Consider the following 15264-nt stretch of genomic DNA (forward strand, 5'->3'; position numbering starts at 1 on the left):
AATTTCAAAAGAGAATTCCAAATGGTAGTTAAATTAGGGAAAAAAAGGTAGAGGGATAGTTCCTGTCTCTTTAACCTTTTGAAAGAAAGAGGTTCTCAACCAGTTGTTATTATTTGCAGCTAAGGCATAATTTCTTGGGAAGAGGCAGGGTACCTTAAATGGAGCCTAAATTTTCCCACTTTATCCATCTGTCTAATAACTTTACTCATCTCTCAAGGTTCAGCTGTGAGGCACGACCATCTTCTCTGACCCTCAGCCATAGAGCCTGGTATAACTGTTCACTAAAGTCTTGATGGATGAATGAAATAGGCATATCCAATATTAGGGGAAAAAGAGGTGACCCAAGAATGAATAGGGTTGCACCTTTAGAGTGAGCCGAGATACTAAGAATAAGGAATTCAGTTTCTCTAAGCATTAATTAGTAAAGCATTTCATCAGGAAGAGACAAGGAAACAGAGCTCTTGGCTAGGGTCTGTGATTCCTCCTTTGAACCAGTAATTTTAGAAATCTGAAGGAAGAAAAATAAACTGGAATGAATATGAATTCATGAACAGTTGCTGGTAGAGAAGATAACTATGAGAAAGCCATTGTACGGTGGTGGCCCTTAGGGGAAATTATCTCCATCAGGTCTATGTCTGCTTCCCATACTCATCCCCTAAGCTGCCAGTTGGCAGCCAAGACTATTCTTGTACAGTTCTGGTTCCTCTATTGGAAGAAAATGTCATACCATACAGAATTGTAATAAAGATTTAATTAAAATATCCTGCTAAGATTAAGACAAACACTTATTGGGTCCCTACAATGTGCCAGTCATTGTCATGTTAATTATCTCATGTTTTCATAAAACTTTATAATGTTATTACTGTTTAACAAATGAGAAATATACTCTAAGTAGTTAAATAACCCAAGTTTACACAGCTAATCACATTCAGAATCCAGATTTAAACCCAGGACTTTTTTTTTTTTTTTGCGGTACGCGGACCTCTCACTGTTGTGGCCTCTCCCGCCGCGGAGTACAGGCTCCGGACACGCAGGCCCAGCGGCCATGGCTCACGGGCCCAGCCGCTCCGCGGCATGTGGGATCCTCCCGGACCGGGGAACGAACCCGTGTCCCCTGCATCAGCAGGCAGACTCTCAACCACTGTGCCACCAGGGAAGCCCCTTTTTTTTTTTTTTTTTTTTTTTTTGCGGTACGCGGGCCTCTCACTGTAGTGGCCTCTCCCGTGGCAGAGCACAGGCTCCGGACGCGCAGGCTCAGCGGCCATGGCTCACGGGCCTAGCCGCTCAGCGGCATGTGGGATCTTCCCGGACCGAGACATGAACCCGTGTCCCCTGCATCGTCAGGCGGACTCTCAACCACTGCGCCACCAGGGAAGCCCCCCAGGACTTCTTAAATCCAAGGTCAGTTCAGAGAAGGCAATACATTACAGTGGTCAGCCAAAAGGAAGCATTCATAAATGCCATGCTTGCTCTATCACTTTGTTAAGGATATTTCATTTGGGTCCAACTCCCATACCATTCATTCATTTATACCCAGATTCTGGTGAGAGATGGGAAATCTAAGGAATGGGTAACTGTAAACAAATTTGGGCTTAACATAGACAAAAAAATTTTAAATAAAACCTGGCCCTACTTTAAAACTTTCTCAGAAAGGGCATATTGGCAACCACCCCAAATTATACTAGGAGATATTTTATATACTTTTATCTTGGTTGTTTTAACTTTTAAAAGTTTAGGTATAATTTACATGCAATTAAATGATACAAACTAATTTACATAAATATCCTTCCATGAGTTTTGACAAAGGCATAACCCATGTGACCTATCATTTTCCAGTGCCTCATTGATAGCATATAGAAATCCTGCAACCTTGCTGAATTCATTTATTCTAGTAGGAACATTTCTGTAGTTTCCTTAGAATTTTCTACATACACAATATTTTGTCTGCAAATAAAAACAGTTTAACCTCTTCCTTTCCAATCTGTATGCCTTTTGCTTGTTTATCTTACCCTATTGCATGGGCTAATACCTCCAATAGAATGTTGGAGAAGTGATAGGAACAGACATCCTTGCCTTATGCCTGATCTCAGGGGGCAAACATTCAGTCTTTGACCATTTAGTAGTAGTATTAGCTGTAGGTGTTTCATAGGTACCCCTTGTCAGATTGAGGAGACTTCCTTCTATTTCTAATATATTGAGTGTTTTTGTGAAGAATAGGTATTAAAATTTGTGAAATTTTTTTCCTCTATTGAGATAGTCAAAATTTTTCTCCTTTCTTCCATTGGTGTGATGGATTACATTGATTAATTTCCTAATATTAAAACAACCTTGCATTCCTAGAATAAAAAACCCTACTTGACTGTGATATGTTATCCTTTTTTTATTGACAGATTGAATTTGCTAATATTTTGTTAAGGGCTTTTGTATCTATGTTTACTAGAGATAGTGATCTGTGATTTTATTTTCTTATACTGTTCAACCTCATTCATATTTAAAGAAATTTAAATTAAAACTACACTGAGGTACAATTTCTAACCTATCTAAATAGTAAAAATTTTAAAGTACTATAAAAGACTCCATTAGTGAGACTTTGAGAAAGCAGGTAGGTACTCATACATTGCTGGTGGGACTGCAGAATGGTACAAGCCTTATGGAGGGGAATTTTACAATATCTAACAAAATTAAAGGTACATGTACCTCTTGACCCAGCAATCTCATGTCTAGGAATTTACCCTGAAGGTACACTTTTTTTTTTTCTTTTTGCGGTACGCGGGCCTCTCACTGTTGTGGCCTCTCCCGTTGCGGGGCACAGGCTCCGGACGCGCAGGCTCAGCGGCCATGGCGCACGGGCCCAGCCGCTCCGCGGCATGTGGGATCTTCCTGGACCGGGGCACAAACATGTGTTCCCTGCATCGGCAGGCGGACTCTCAACCACTGCGCCACCAGGGAAGCCCCCTGAAGGTACACTTTTAACAGTATAAAAATACATATGCACAAGGATATTCACAACAGCATGTTTGTAATTGCAAAATACTAGAAATAACCCAAATGCCCATCCATAGGGCAGTGGTTGAATATCTGTGGTACATCTACACAGTGAAGATGTAGCTGTAAAAAAGTAAAATTTAAAAATAGGAGCAAAATATTTATGATCTGTTTTACAAAATATATTGTTAAGTAAACAAAGCAAAATACAAAAGAGTATGCATAATAAATATACATATCTTTTTCTAAAAAGGAGAAATTTTTAAGCATACATGATTATAATAATTTACAAAAAAAGAAACCAAGTTAAGATAAACTGCAGTCTAATCAAATTGCTTACATACAGGGGTAGATAGATGGCAATGGGCTGGAAAGGAGATAAGGTTCTGAACTGGAGTTGGAATGACCTTAATGGTAGTATTGGTAGTGTAATACTTCCCTGAGTATACTTCTTTGTATAGTTATAACTTTTAGACTTTTAGAACCATATTAATGTTTTATATACTCAAAAAAAGAAAAATAAATCAGCAAGGAAGTTGGATGGGAGCCTAACATGCAATACAAACAGACACAAATTAACCTGTGTTTTAAATGAATAATAATTGGGGCCATGGGGTGGGGGATGGGAGGGAGGACAAGCCCAAGCAACTTTTTTTTTACTTCTTATTTTTAAATAATTATAGATTCACAGGAAGTTGCAAAAACTAGTACAGAGGGGTCCTGTATACCCTTCACCCTCTTTCCCCTAGTGATTACATCTTGCATAACTATAACAGTATCACAAAAAGGAAATTGACATTGGTATAATCCACAGAACATATTCAGATTTCATCCATTTCACCTAGATTGCCCTCATTTGAGGGTAGTTCTATGTAATTTTATCACATTTGTAGCTTCATATAACCACCAGCACAATCAAGATATATGGAACTGTTCCATCACCACAAAGATCCCTTGTACTACCCTTTTACGGGTAACTATTCATCTTCTCCAACCCCTGGAAACCACTAGTCTGTCCAAGTAAGGTAAAACACAGTATCTGGACTAAACGCCCTCAGGCTAAAGACAAAATGAAGTGTAAGTAAATATTAAACTCTAGTTAGTAACTTTCTTTTTCACAGAAAGTATGAGTTAACAATTCAAAAACTATCTTATGTGTATTCTAGGATTAAACAAATAAATGTATTGTGGATAATGAGAGCCAAGTTTCTCACTGTCAGAGAAGAGAGTTACACATATGAAAAGGGGAAAGGATAGAAGGAACCCTGTGGTGCTGGATTGGAATTGGAGGTATCAACATGAACTTGTGGTTTCTAATAGATATAGGAATAAATGTAGATGTGTGAGTGTGTTATATATATATATATATAGTGTGTGTGTGTGAATTCATACGTCTGTTTCCTACCTTTACCCACTGAGAGAGCATAGAAACAATTACACCCTAGTAGCAGTGAGCACACCTAGTACTCAGATCTTTGTTTCTAAATACTAGTTTATACTTAAAGGAACCAGAGTTCTTTAAGGAAATGACTAATTCCAGAGCTGAGGTAAAGAAAAGTATAAAATGAGCCTAGAACATCTTGTTCCAGAAAGTGAGGAAATGTTCAAGGAATGTTCAGAGCATGTCAAAAGAAGCTTAAAGGGCTTCCACTGACTAAATCTGGGATAATTTGAGTACCAAATAAATATTGACAGTAGAACATTATAAACTGTTGTGTAAAATAAGAATCCATGATTCTAATACTGATAGGAAGGAAGAAAACGGACTCTCTTCCTTATATTAGAAAGCCAGCTAATAAATATAAGAAGAAATGATGGGGCTTCCCTGGTGGCGCAGTGGTTGAGAGTCCACCTGCCGATGCAGGGGACACGAGTTCGTGCCCCGGTCCGGGAAGATCCCACATGCCGCGGAGCGGCTGGGCCCATGAGCCATGGCCGCCGAGCCTGCGCGTCCGGAGCCTGTGCTCCGCAACGGGAGAGGCCACAACAGTGAGAGGTCCGCATACCGCAAAAAAAAAAAAAAAAAAGAAGAAGAAATGATGAATTAGGGGAAAAAATACCATTTGGAAGCCATCATAATAAGAGTAAATTCAGGTATGAGTGTGTACTAAAATTGTGAAAGTTTGTGTACTCCAAGATATTTGCATAATCTCAAAGTATATTCTCACAAGATATTAATTATGAAGTGAAAAATAATAACTTTACTGTGGAGATACTACCATAGTCAAGTGATCAAAATTAACACCAGCAATGGGACAAATTGGCATCATATGCCCCTTGATATGATACACACAACATTTTTGCAGTCCTCTTGCCAAAAAATGCATAACCTCAATCAAATCATGGGAAAACATCAGAGAAATCCCAAATGAGAAACATTCTATGAAAAAAACTGACCTGCACTTTTCCAAAATGTCAATGTCATGAAAGACAAAGCAAGATTGAGGAACTATTCCAGATCAAAGGACATTAGAAAACAGGCAACTGAATGCAATGCATAATCTGGGATTTTCTTTTGCTATTAATAGCATGATTAAGACAATTTAAAAAATCTGATTAAAGTCTATGCTTAATATAATAGTATTGCATTAAGATTAATTTTCTGATTTTTTTTATCATTGTACGTGGTTATCTTAGAGAATGTCCTTGTTTTTAGGAATTATACACTGCAAGTATTTAGGGATAAATGGGCATCATGTCTGCAACTTACTATCAAATAGTTTAGAGAAAAAAAATAGAAAGACAGAGTTAGTCAGAAGGATAAAGAAGATATGGTAAATGTCTAACACTTGGGGAATGTGAGTGAAAAATACTAAGGGTATTTGGGAATTATTTGTACTATTCTTGCAACTCTTCTCTGAGTATAAAAAATAAGTTTAAAAAAAAGGTATATTTATTGTAAACAGCATATAGTCAGATTTGCTTTTATAGGCAGCTGAAAATCCCTGCCTTTTAACTGGAGTTATTTATTCCATTTACATTTAATTTAATTATTGGTTTTATATCTGTCATCTTACTGTTTGTTTCCTATTTGTCCCTTTTGTTCTTTGTTCATTTTTGCCTCCTTTTCTGCCTTCTTTTGGATTAATCATTTTCTATTATTCCATTTTATCTTTCCTAAGTCTTTTTAACTTTTTTAAATTAAAAATTTATTTTTACATAGTTGTAGATTCTTATGTAGTTGTAAGGAATAATACAGAGAGATCACATGTACTCTTTACACAATTTTGCCCAGTGGTAACATATTGCAAAACTTTAGTGCATGTATCACAACCAGGATATCAAGAATGGATTTCCCTGGTGGCGCAGTGGTTAAGAATCCACCTGCCAATGCAGGGGACACAGGTTTGAGCCCCGGTCTGGGAAGATCCCACATGCCGCAGGGAAACTAAGTCCGTGAGCCTCAACTACTGAGCCTGCACTCTAGAGCCCGTGAGCCACAACTACTGAGTCCACGTGCCGCAACTGCTGAGGCCTGTGTGCCTAGAGCCCGTGCTCCGCAACGAGAGAGCCCACCGCAATAAGAAGCCCGCGCACTGCAACGAAGAGTAGCCCCCACTCACAGCAAATAGAGAAAGCCCGTGTGCAGCAACCCAATGCAGCCAAAAATAAAAATTTTTTTCAATTTTTAAAAATAAAAACAAAGAATGATAGAAGCCAAGATAGAGAACATTTCCATAGTCATAAGGATTATTCATTTTGCCCTTTTAGAACTATACCTTCCCACTGCCACCCCTTCTTAACCCTTGGCAACTACTAGTCTATTTTTCATTTTTATAGTTTTGTCATTTCAAGATATTGTATAAGTGGAATCATACAGTATGTAACCTTTGGGGATTGGCTTTTTCACTTAGCATAAATCTCTGGAGATCCATTCAGGTTGTTGTATCTATCAATAGTTGATTATTTTTTATTGCTGAATAGTATTCCATAGTGTGGATGTACCTTTGATTTTTTTTTTTTTTAACAATTTACCTCCTGAAGGATATCTGTCTTGTTACCAGTTTGGGGCTATTATGAATAAAACTTCTATAAACATTCATGTACAAATTTTTGAATAAATGTAAGTCTTCATTTCTATGGAATAAGTGCCAAGGAGTGCAATTTTTGTATTATATAGTAGTTACTTATTTAATTTTTTTAAGAAACTGCCAAACTGTTTCCTTGAGTGGCTGTACGGTTTTACATTCCCCCCAGCAGTATATGAGTGATCCAGTTTCTCTGCATCCTGGCCAGCATTTGGTGTTGTTACTGTTTTTTATTTTAGCCATTCTGATAGGTGTGTAGTGGATTCTCATTATGATTTTCATCTTCATTTCTCTGATGGCTAATGAAGTTGAACATCTTTTCATGTGCTTAATACCATCTGTATAACATCTTCACTAAAATATTTTTTTCTCATGTTCTAAATAGATTGTTTGCTTTTTTACTGAGTTTGGTTTTTTTTAATAGATCTTTATTGGAATATAATTACTTCACAATACTGTGTTAGTTTCTGTTGCACAGTGAAGCGAATAGCCATATGCATACACATGTCCCCATATCCCTTCCCTCTTGAGCCTCCCTCCCATCCCCCCTCTAGGTCATCATAAAGCACCGAGACGATCTCCCTGTGCTATGCTGCTGCTTCCCACCAGCCAACTATTTTACATTTGGTAGTGTATGTATGTCAATGCTACTCGCACTTTGCCCTCCCACCCCATGTCCTAAAGTCCATTTTCTATGTCTATCTCTTTATTCCTGCCCTGCAACTAGGTTCATCAGTACCTTTTTTTTTTTAGATTCCATATATATGTGTTAGCATATAGTATCTGTTTTTCTCTTTCTGACTTACTTCACTCTGTATGAGAGACTCTAGGCCCATCCACCTCACTACAAATAACTCAATTTTGTTTCTTTTTATGGCTGAGTAATATTCCATTGTGCATATGTGCCACATCTTCCTTACCCATTCATCTGTTGATGGACATTTAGGTTGGTTCCATGTCCTGGCTATTGTAAATAGTGCTGCAATGAACATTGGTACATGTCTCTTTTTGAATTATGGTTTTCTCAGGGTATATGCCCAGTAGTGGGATTGCTGGGTCATATGGTAGTTCTCTTTTTAGTTTTTTAAGGAACCTGCATACTGTTTTCCATAGTGGTTGTATCAATTTACATTCCCACCAACAGTGCAGGAGGATTCCCTTTTCACCACACCCTTTCCAGCATTTATTGTTTCTAGATTTTTTGATAATGACCATTCTGACCAGCGTGAGGTGATACCTCATTGTAGTTTATTATTATTTTTTTTTGCAGTACGCGGGCCTCTCACTGTTGTGGCCCCTCCCATTGTGGAGCACAGGCTCTGGACGTGCAGGCTCAGCAGCCATGGCTCACAGGCCCAGCCGCTCCACGGCATATGGGATCTTGCCGGACCGGGGCACGAACCCGTGTCCCCTGCATCGGCAGGTGGACTCTCAACCACTGCGCCACCAGGGAAGCCCCTCATTTTAGTTTTGATTTGCATTTCTCTAATAATTAGTGATGTTGAGCATCTTTTCATGTGCCTCTTGGCCATCTGTATGAAATGTCTATTTAGGTCTTCCACCCATTTTTTAACTGGATTGTTTGGTTTTTTTCATATTGAGCTCCATGAGCTGTTTGTATATTTTGGAGATTAATCCTTTGTTGTTTCATTTGCAAATATTATTTTCTCCCATTCTGAGGGTTGTCTTTTTGTCTTGGTTATGGTTTCCTTTGCTGTGCAAAAGCTCTTAAGTTTAAGTCCCATTTGTTTATTTTTGTTTTTATTTCTGTTACTCTAGGATATGGTTCAAAAAAGATCTTGCTGTGGTTTATGTTAAAGAGTGTTTTTCCTATGTTTTCCTCTAAGAGTTTTATAGTGTCTGGCCTTATGTTTAAGTGTTTAATCTATATGGAGTTTATTTTTGTGTATGGTGTTAGGTAGTATTCTAATTTCATTCTTTTACACGTAGCTGTCCAGTTTTCCCAGCATCACTTATTGAAGAGGATGTCTTTTCTCCATTGTATGTTCTTGCCTCCTTTGTCGTAATTAGGTGCCCATATATGCATGGGTTTATCTCTGGGCATTCTATCCTGTACCATTGATCTATATTTCTGTTTTTGTGCCAGTACCATACTGTCTTGATTACTGTAGCTTTGTAGTATAGTTTGAAGTTGGGGAGCCTGATTCCTCCAAGTCCATTTTTCTTTCTCAAGATTCCTTGGCTATTCAGAGTCTTTTGTGTTTCCATACGAATTGTAAAGTTTTTTGTTCTAATTCTGTGAAAAATGCCATTGGTAGTTTGATAGGGATTGCATTGAATCTGTAGATTGCTTTAGGTAGTATAGTCATTTTCACAATATTGATTCTTCCAATCCAAGAACATGATATATTTCTCCGTCTGTTTATGTCATGTTTGATTTCTTTCGTCAGTGTTTTATAGTTTTCTGAGTGCAAGTCTTTCACCTCCTTAGGCAGGTTTATTCCTAGGTATTTTATTCTTTTTGTTGCAATGGTAAATGGGAGTGTTTTCTTAGTTTCTGTTTCTGCTTTTTGTTGGTGGTGTATAGGAATGCCAGAGATTTCTGTGCATTAATTTTGTATCCTGCAACCTTACCAAATTCATTGATTAGTTCTAGTAGTTTTCTGGTGGTATCTTTAGGATTTTCTATGTATAGCATCATGTTGTTGGCAAACAGTGACAGTTTTACTTCTTCTTTTCCAATTTGTATTCCTGTTTTTTCTTTTTCTTCTCTGATTGCTGTGGCTAGGACTTACAAAACTATGTTGAATAAGAGTGGTGAGAGTGGACATCCTTGTCTTGTTCCTGATCTTAGTGGAAATGCTTTCAGTTTTTCACCATTGAGTATGATGCTTGCTGTGGGTTTGTCATATATGGCCTTTATTATGTTGAGGTAGGTTCCCTCTATGCCCATTTTCTGGAGAGTTTTTATCATAAATGGGTGTTGAATTTTGTCAAAAGCTTTTTCTGCATCTATTGAGATGATCATATGGTTTTTATTCCTTAATTTGTTAATGTGGTGTACCATATTGATTGATTTGCGTATATTAAAGAATCCTTGCATCCCTGGGATAAATCCCACTTGATCATGGTGTATGATCCTTTTAATGTGCTGTTGGATTCTGTTTACTAGTATTTTGTTCAGGATTTTGTTTGGAAGAGTTTGAGAAGGATTCGTGTTAGCTCTTCTCTAAATGTTTGATAGAATTCGCCTGTGAAGCCATCTGGTCCTGGACTTTTGTTTGTTGGAAGATTTTAAATTACAGTTTCAATTTCATTACTTGTGATAGTTCTGTTTATATTTTCTAATTCTTCCTGGTTCAGTCTTGGAAAATTGTACCTTTCCAAGAATTTGTCCGTTTCTTCATGGTTGTCCATTTTGTTGGCGTATAGTTGCTTGTAGTAGTCTCTTACGATGCTTTGTATTTCTGCAGTGTCTGTTGTAACTTCTCCTTTTTCATTTCTAATTTTATTGACTTGCATCCTCTCCCTTTTTTTCTTGATGAACCTGACTAAGGGTTTATCAATTTTGTTTTTCTCAAAGAACCAGCTTTTAGTTGTATTGATCTTTGCTATTGTTTTCTTCATTTCTATTTCATTTATTTCTGCTCTCGTCTTTATGATTTCTTTCCTTCTACTGACTTTGGGTTTTCTTTGTTCTTCTTTCTCTAGCTGTTTTAAGTATAGAGTTAGATTGTTTATTTGAGATTTTTCTTGTTTCTTGTAGTGAGATTGTATTGCTATAAACTTCTCTCTTAGAACTGCTTTTGCTGCATCCCATAGGTTTTGGGTTATCATGTTTTCATTGTCATTTGTTCCTATGTATTTTTTTATTTCTTCTTTGATTTCTTCAGTGATCCCTTGGTTATTTAGTAGTGCACTGCTTAGCCTCCATGTATTTGTGTTTTTTACAGTTTTTTTCCTGTGATTGATTTCCAGTCTCATGGCATGTGGTCAGAAAAGATGGTTGATATGATTTCAATTTTCTTAAATTTTCCGAGGCTTGATTTGTGACCAAAGATGTGATCTATCCTGAAGAATGTTCCATGTGCACTTGAGAAGAAAGTGTATTCTGCCACGTTTGGGTGGAATGTTCTATAAATATCAGTTAGATCTGTCTGGTCTATTGTGTCATTTAAAGTTTGTGTTTCCTTATTTATTTTCTGTTTGGATGATCTGTCCATTGGTATAACTGGGGTGTTAAAGTCCTCTACTATTATTGTGTTACTGTCGATTTCTCCTTTCGTGGTTGTTAGCATTTGCCTATGTATTGAGGTGCTCCTATGCTGGGTGCATATATATTTATAATTGTTATATCTTCTTCTTGGATTGATCCTTTGATCATTATGTAGTGTCCCTCCTTGTCTGTTATAACATCTTTTTCCATCCCTTCAGTTTCAGTGTGTATATGTCCCTAGATGTGAAGTGGGTCTCTTGTAGACAGCATATATATGGGTCTTGTTTTTGTATCCATTCAGCCAGTCTGTGTCTTTTGGTTGGGGCATTTAATAATCAAGGTTATTATCGATATGTATGTTCCTATTACTATTTTCTCAACTGTTTTGGGTTTGTTTCTGTGGGTCTTTTTCTCCTCTTGTGTTTCCCGCTTGGAGAAGTTTCTTTAGCATTTGTTGTAAAGCTGGTTTGGTGGTGCTGAATTCTCTTAGCTTTTCCTTGTCTGAAAAGCTTTTGACTTCTCCATTGAATCTGAATGAGATCCTTGCTGGGTAGAGTAATCTAGGTTGTAGGTTTTTCTCTTTCATCACTTTAAGTATATCCTGCCACTCCCTTCTGGCCTGCAGAGTTTCTGCTGAAAAATCAGCTGATAACGTTATGGGGATTCCTTTATATGTTATTTTTTGTTTTTCCCTTGCTGCTTTTAATATTTTTCTTTGAATTTAATTTTTGTTAGTTTGAATAATATGTGTCTTGGTGTGTTTTTCCTAGGGTTTATCCTGTATGGGACTCTCTTTGCTTCCTGGACTTAAGTGACTCTTTCCCATGTTATGGAAGTTTTCAACTATAATCTCTTCAGATATTTTCTCAGACCCTTTCTTTTTCTCTTCTTCTTCTGGGACCCCTATAATTCGAATGTTGGTGTGTTTAGTGTTGTCCCAGAGATCTCTGAGATTGTCTTCAATTCTTTTCATTCTTTTTTCTTTATTCTGCTCCTCGACAGTTATTTCCACCATTTTGTCTTCCAGGTTACTTACTTGTTCTTCTGCCTCAGTTATTCTGTTACTGATTCCTTCTGCTGTATTTTTTATTTCAGTTATTGTATTGTTCATCTCTGTTTGTTCTTTATTTCTTCTAGACCTTTGTTAAACATTTCTTGTATTTTCTCAGTCTGTGCCTCCATTCTGTTTCCGAGATTCTGAATCATCATTACTATCATTACTTTGAATTCTTTTTCAGGTAGATTGCCTATTTCCTCTTCATATTTTTGGTCTTGTAGGTTTTTACCTTGCTCCTCCATCTGTGACATATTATTTTGCCGTCTCATTTTTTTTAATTTTTTTATGAGTGGGACTGTGTTCTTGTCTTACTGGTTGTTTGGCCTGAGGCTTCCAACACTGGGGTTTGTAGGCTACTGGGTAGAGCTGGGTCTTGGTGCTAAGATGAGGAACTCCGTGAGACCTCATTCCAATGAAAATTCCCTGGGGTCTAAGGTTCTCTGTTAGTCCAGTGGTTCGGACTCAGAACTCCCACCGCAGGAGCTTCGTCCTTACCCTGGCAGGCTCATGAACCAAGATCCCACAAGCTGCCTGGGGTGGCAAAAAAATAAAATACAATAACAAAGTAAAAAATAAAATTAGACTAGGAAACTAACAGATATGTTAGGAAGAATATAAAAATAAAAATATAGATGAATCAACAACCGGAAGGTACAACAGTACCACAGTAGTAAAAAAGAGGAGGGAAAAAAAAGGGGGGTGGGGGAGGAGGCTTTGGCTGCAGAGGGCAGGGCCTAAGCAAGGGTGAGGTTTGGGTAGTGGGTGGGGCTAATGCTCAGGACCCACAGGTCTGGAACAGGCCCTGGGGGCTGTGGGGGATGGGGCTTAGGCTCAAGGAACAGAAGGGGCCCAGGCGTGCCCCCCACTCCTGGTCTGAGAGGGCAGGGGACTTCACCTGGGAGCCCAACAGGCTTCCTGGGCTCAAGTGGGTGGGACAAACGCCCTCCTCTCCTCTCCTGCTCTTCCAGTCTGGGAGGGCCCCTCCCCCCTGCCCCTCCTGATCTCCCCTCCTCCCTCCTATGCCCTCAAGGACCTACATAGCCTGGAGGGGTCTTTGGAGGGCAGGTGACAGGCCTGGGATCTCAGCAGGCTCCCCATACCGAGTGAGAGGGGCAATCGCCCTCCGCTCATCCCCCACTCCTCCCAGATGGCTCCTCCCAACTGCCTCTCCTGATCTCCCTGCCTCCCTCCTATGCCCCCAGGACCCATGCAGCCTGGATGGGGCTTTGGAGGGGGGGTACAGGCCTGGGAGCTCAGCAGGCTCCCTGGCCCAGGCGGGCCAGGCAATCGCCCTCCCTCCTCTCCTGCTCTTCCTGGAGAGTTCCTCCCGCCTGCCTCTCCTGATCTCCCTGGCCTCAGGGATGCCGATCCTGTCTGGCTTCCACTTCTCCTCCCCCATCAGTCCCCCTACATCCTACCGGTTCACTTTGGGGTACCTCCCATCTCCTTGGGCATCAGAGTCCCCCACCAGCGGCCGGCAGGCGCCCTAGTTGCAGGGAAAAGCTAACTCCACGTCTTCCCACATCTCCATCTTGACTCTGCTCTCCTACTGTTGACTTTTAAGAGTCTTTATATATTCTAGATACAATCCTTTTTCAGATCTGTAGTTTGCAAATATTTTCTCCCATTCTGTAGTTTGTCTTTTCATCCTCTTTAACAAGGTCTTTCAAAAAGCAAGCTTTAAATTTTAATGAAGTCCAGCTTATCAGCTTTTTCTTTTAAGGAAAAAGCTTTTGTGCCAAAGATTCCTTAGGATTGTCTGTGTAGATCATCATTTCATCTGCAAATAGGGAAAGTTTTATTTCTTTTTTTCCAATCAGTATGCCTTTTATTGCCTTACTGCACTGGCTAGAACTTCCAGTACTATGTTGAATAGCAGTGATGAAAGCAGACACCTTTGTTCATGATCTAGGGGAAAGCATTCAGTTCATTAATTATTGATTAATTAAAATATGAGTTCAGGGCTTCCCTGGTGGCGCAGTGGTTGAGAGTCCACCTGCCAATGCAGGGGACACAGGTTCGTGCCCCGGTCCGGGAAGATCCCACATGCTGCGGAGCGGCTAGCCCCGTGAGCCATGGCCACTGAGCCTGCGCGTCCGGAGCCTGTGCTCCGCCACGGGAGAGGCCACAACAGTGAGAGGCCCGCGTACCGCAAAAAAATATATATATATGAGTTCACCATTAATTATGATGCCAGCTATAAGTTTTTTTGTAGATATTCATTAATAAGTTGAAGAAGTTCCCTTCTATTCCTAGTTTTCTCAGTTTTTATCATGAGCAGGTATTGAATTTTATCACATGCTTTTTCAGCAAATGTTTTACTTTTTTTAATGGTTGCTCTTGGAATTACAATATGCATTCTTAACTTACTAGAGTCTGCCTTGAATTAATATTATATCATAACATGTAATGTAAGAACCTTATAACTGTGTATTTCCATTTACCCCACTCCCATCCTCTGTGCTATTGTTGTCATACATTTTACTCCAGGATGGGATCATATTTTTGATTTAAACATTTAGTTGTTTTTAAAAAAATTTCAGAGATATGGGAGGGAAAGTCTTTATACTACCTAACTGTGATATTATGACCTATAATTAGAAATATATATATTTGATCTTCATCCTGTCCTGGCACAGAGCTCTTTTGGAGTTTTATAAGTGATAAGAGTGATCAAGTTATCTTTGTTATGTTAGTGAGGGGTCTTTCAGAAAGTATTTGGTGACCTAAGGATAGGAGCTGGTTGCCAGGGGAACCATGTAATTAGAGAGTTGGGACTCCAACCCTCCACTACCAGCCCTCCCCCCACCCCACCCCCACGTCTTGGGAATGGGCAGGGGCTGAAGGTTGAGTTCAATTACCAATGGCCAATGATTTAATCAGTCATGCCTATCTAATGCAGCTTCCTTGAAAACCCAAAAGGCCTGGGTTCAGAGAGCTTCCAGGTTGGTAAACAGGTGGAGATGCCTGTAGAGTGATGTACCCAGAGAGCATGGAAGGGCCTCACCCTTTCCCCA

General features: G+C 39.2%; 1 protein-coding gene across 4 annotated transcripts in view; it reads left to right on the forward strand.

Moving 5' to 3' along the window:
• Positions 1 to 15264, forward strand: part of SIMC1 (SUMO interacting motifs containing 1) — a 97519-nt gene that overhangs the window by 70259 nt on the left and 11996 nt on the right. The window lies entirely within an intron of this gene.

The sequence above is a fragment of the Tursiops truncatus genome, chromosome 3 (genome assembly GCF_011762595.2).
Source record: "Tursiops truncatus isolate mTurTru1 chromosome 3, mTurTru1.mat.Y, whole genome shotgun sequence".
Taxonomy (NCBI): domain Eukaryota; kingdom Metazoa; phylum Chordata; class Mammalia; order Artiodactyla; family Delphinidae; genus Tursiops; species Tursiops truncatus.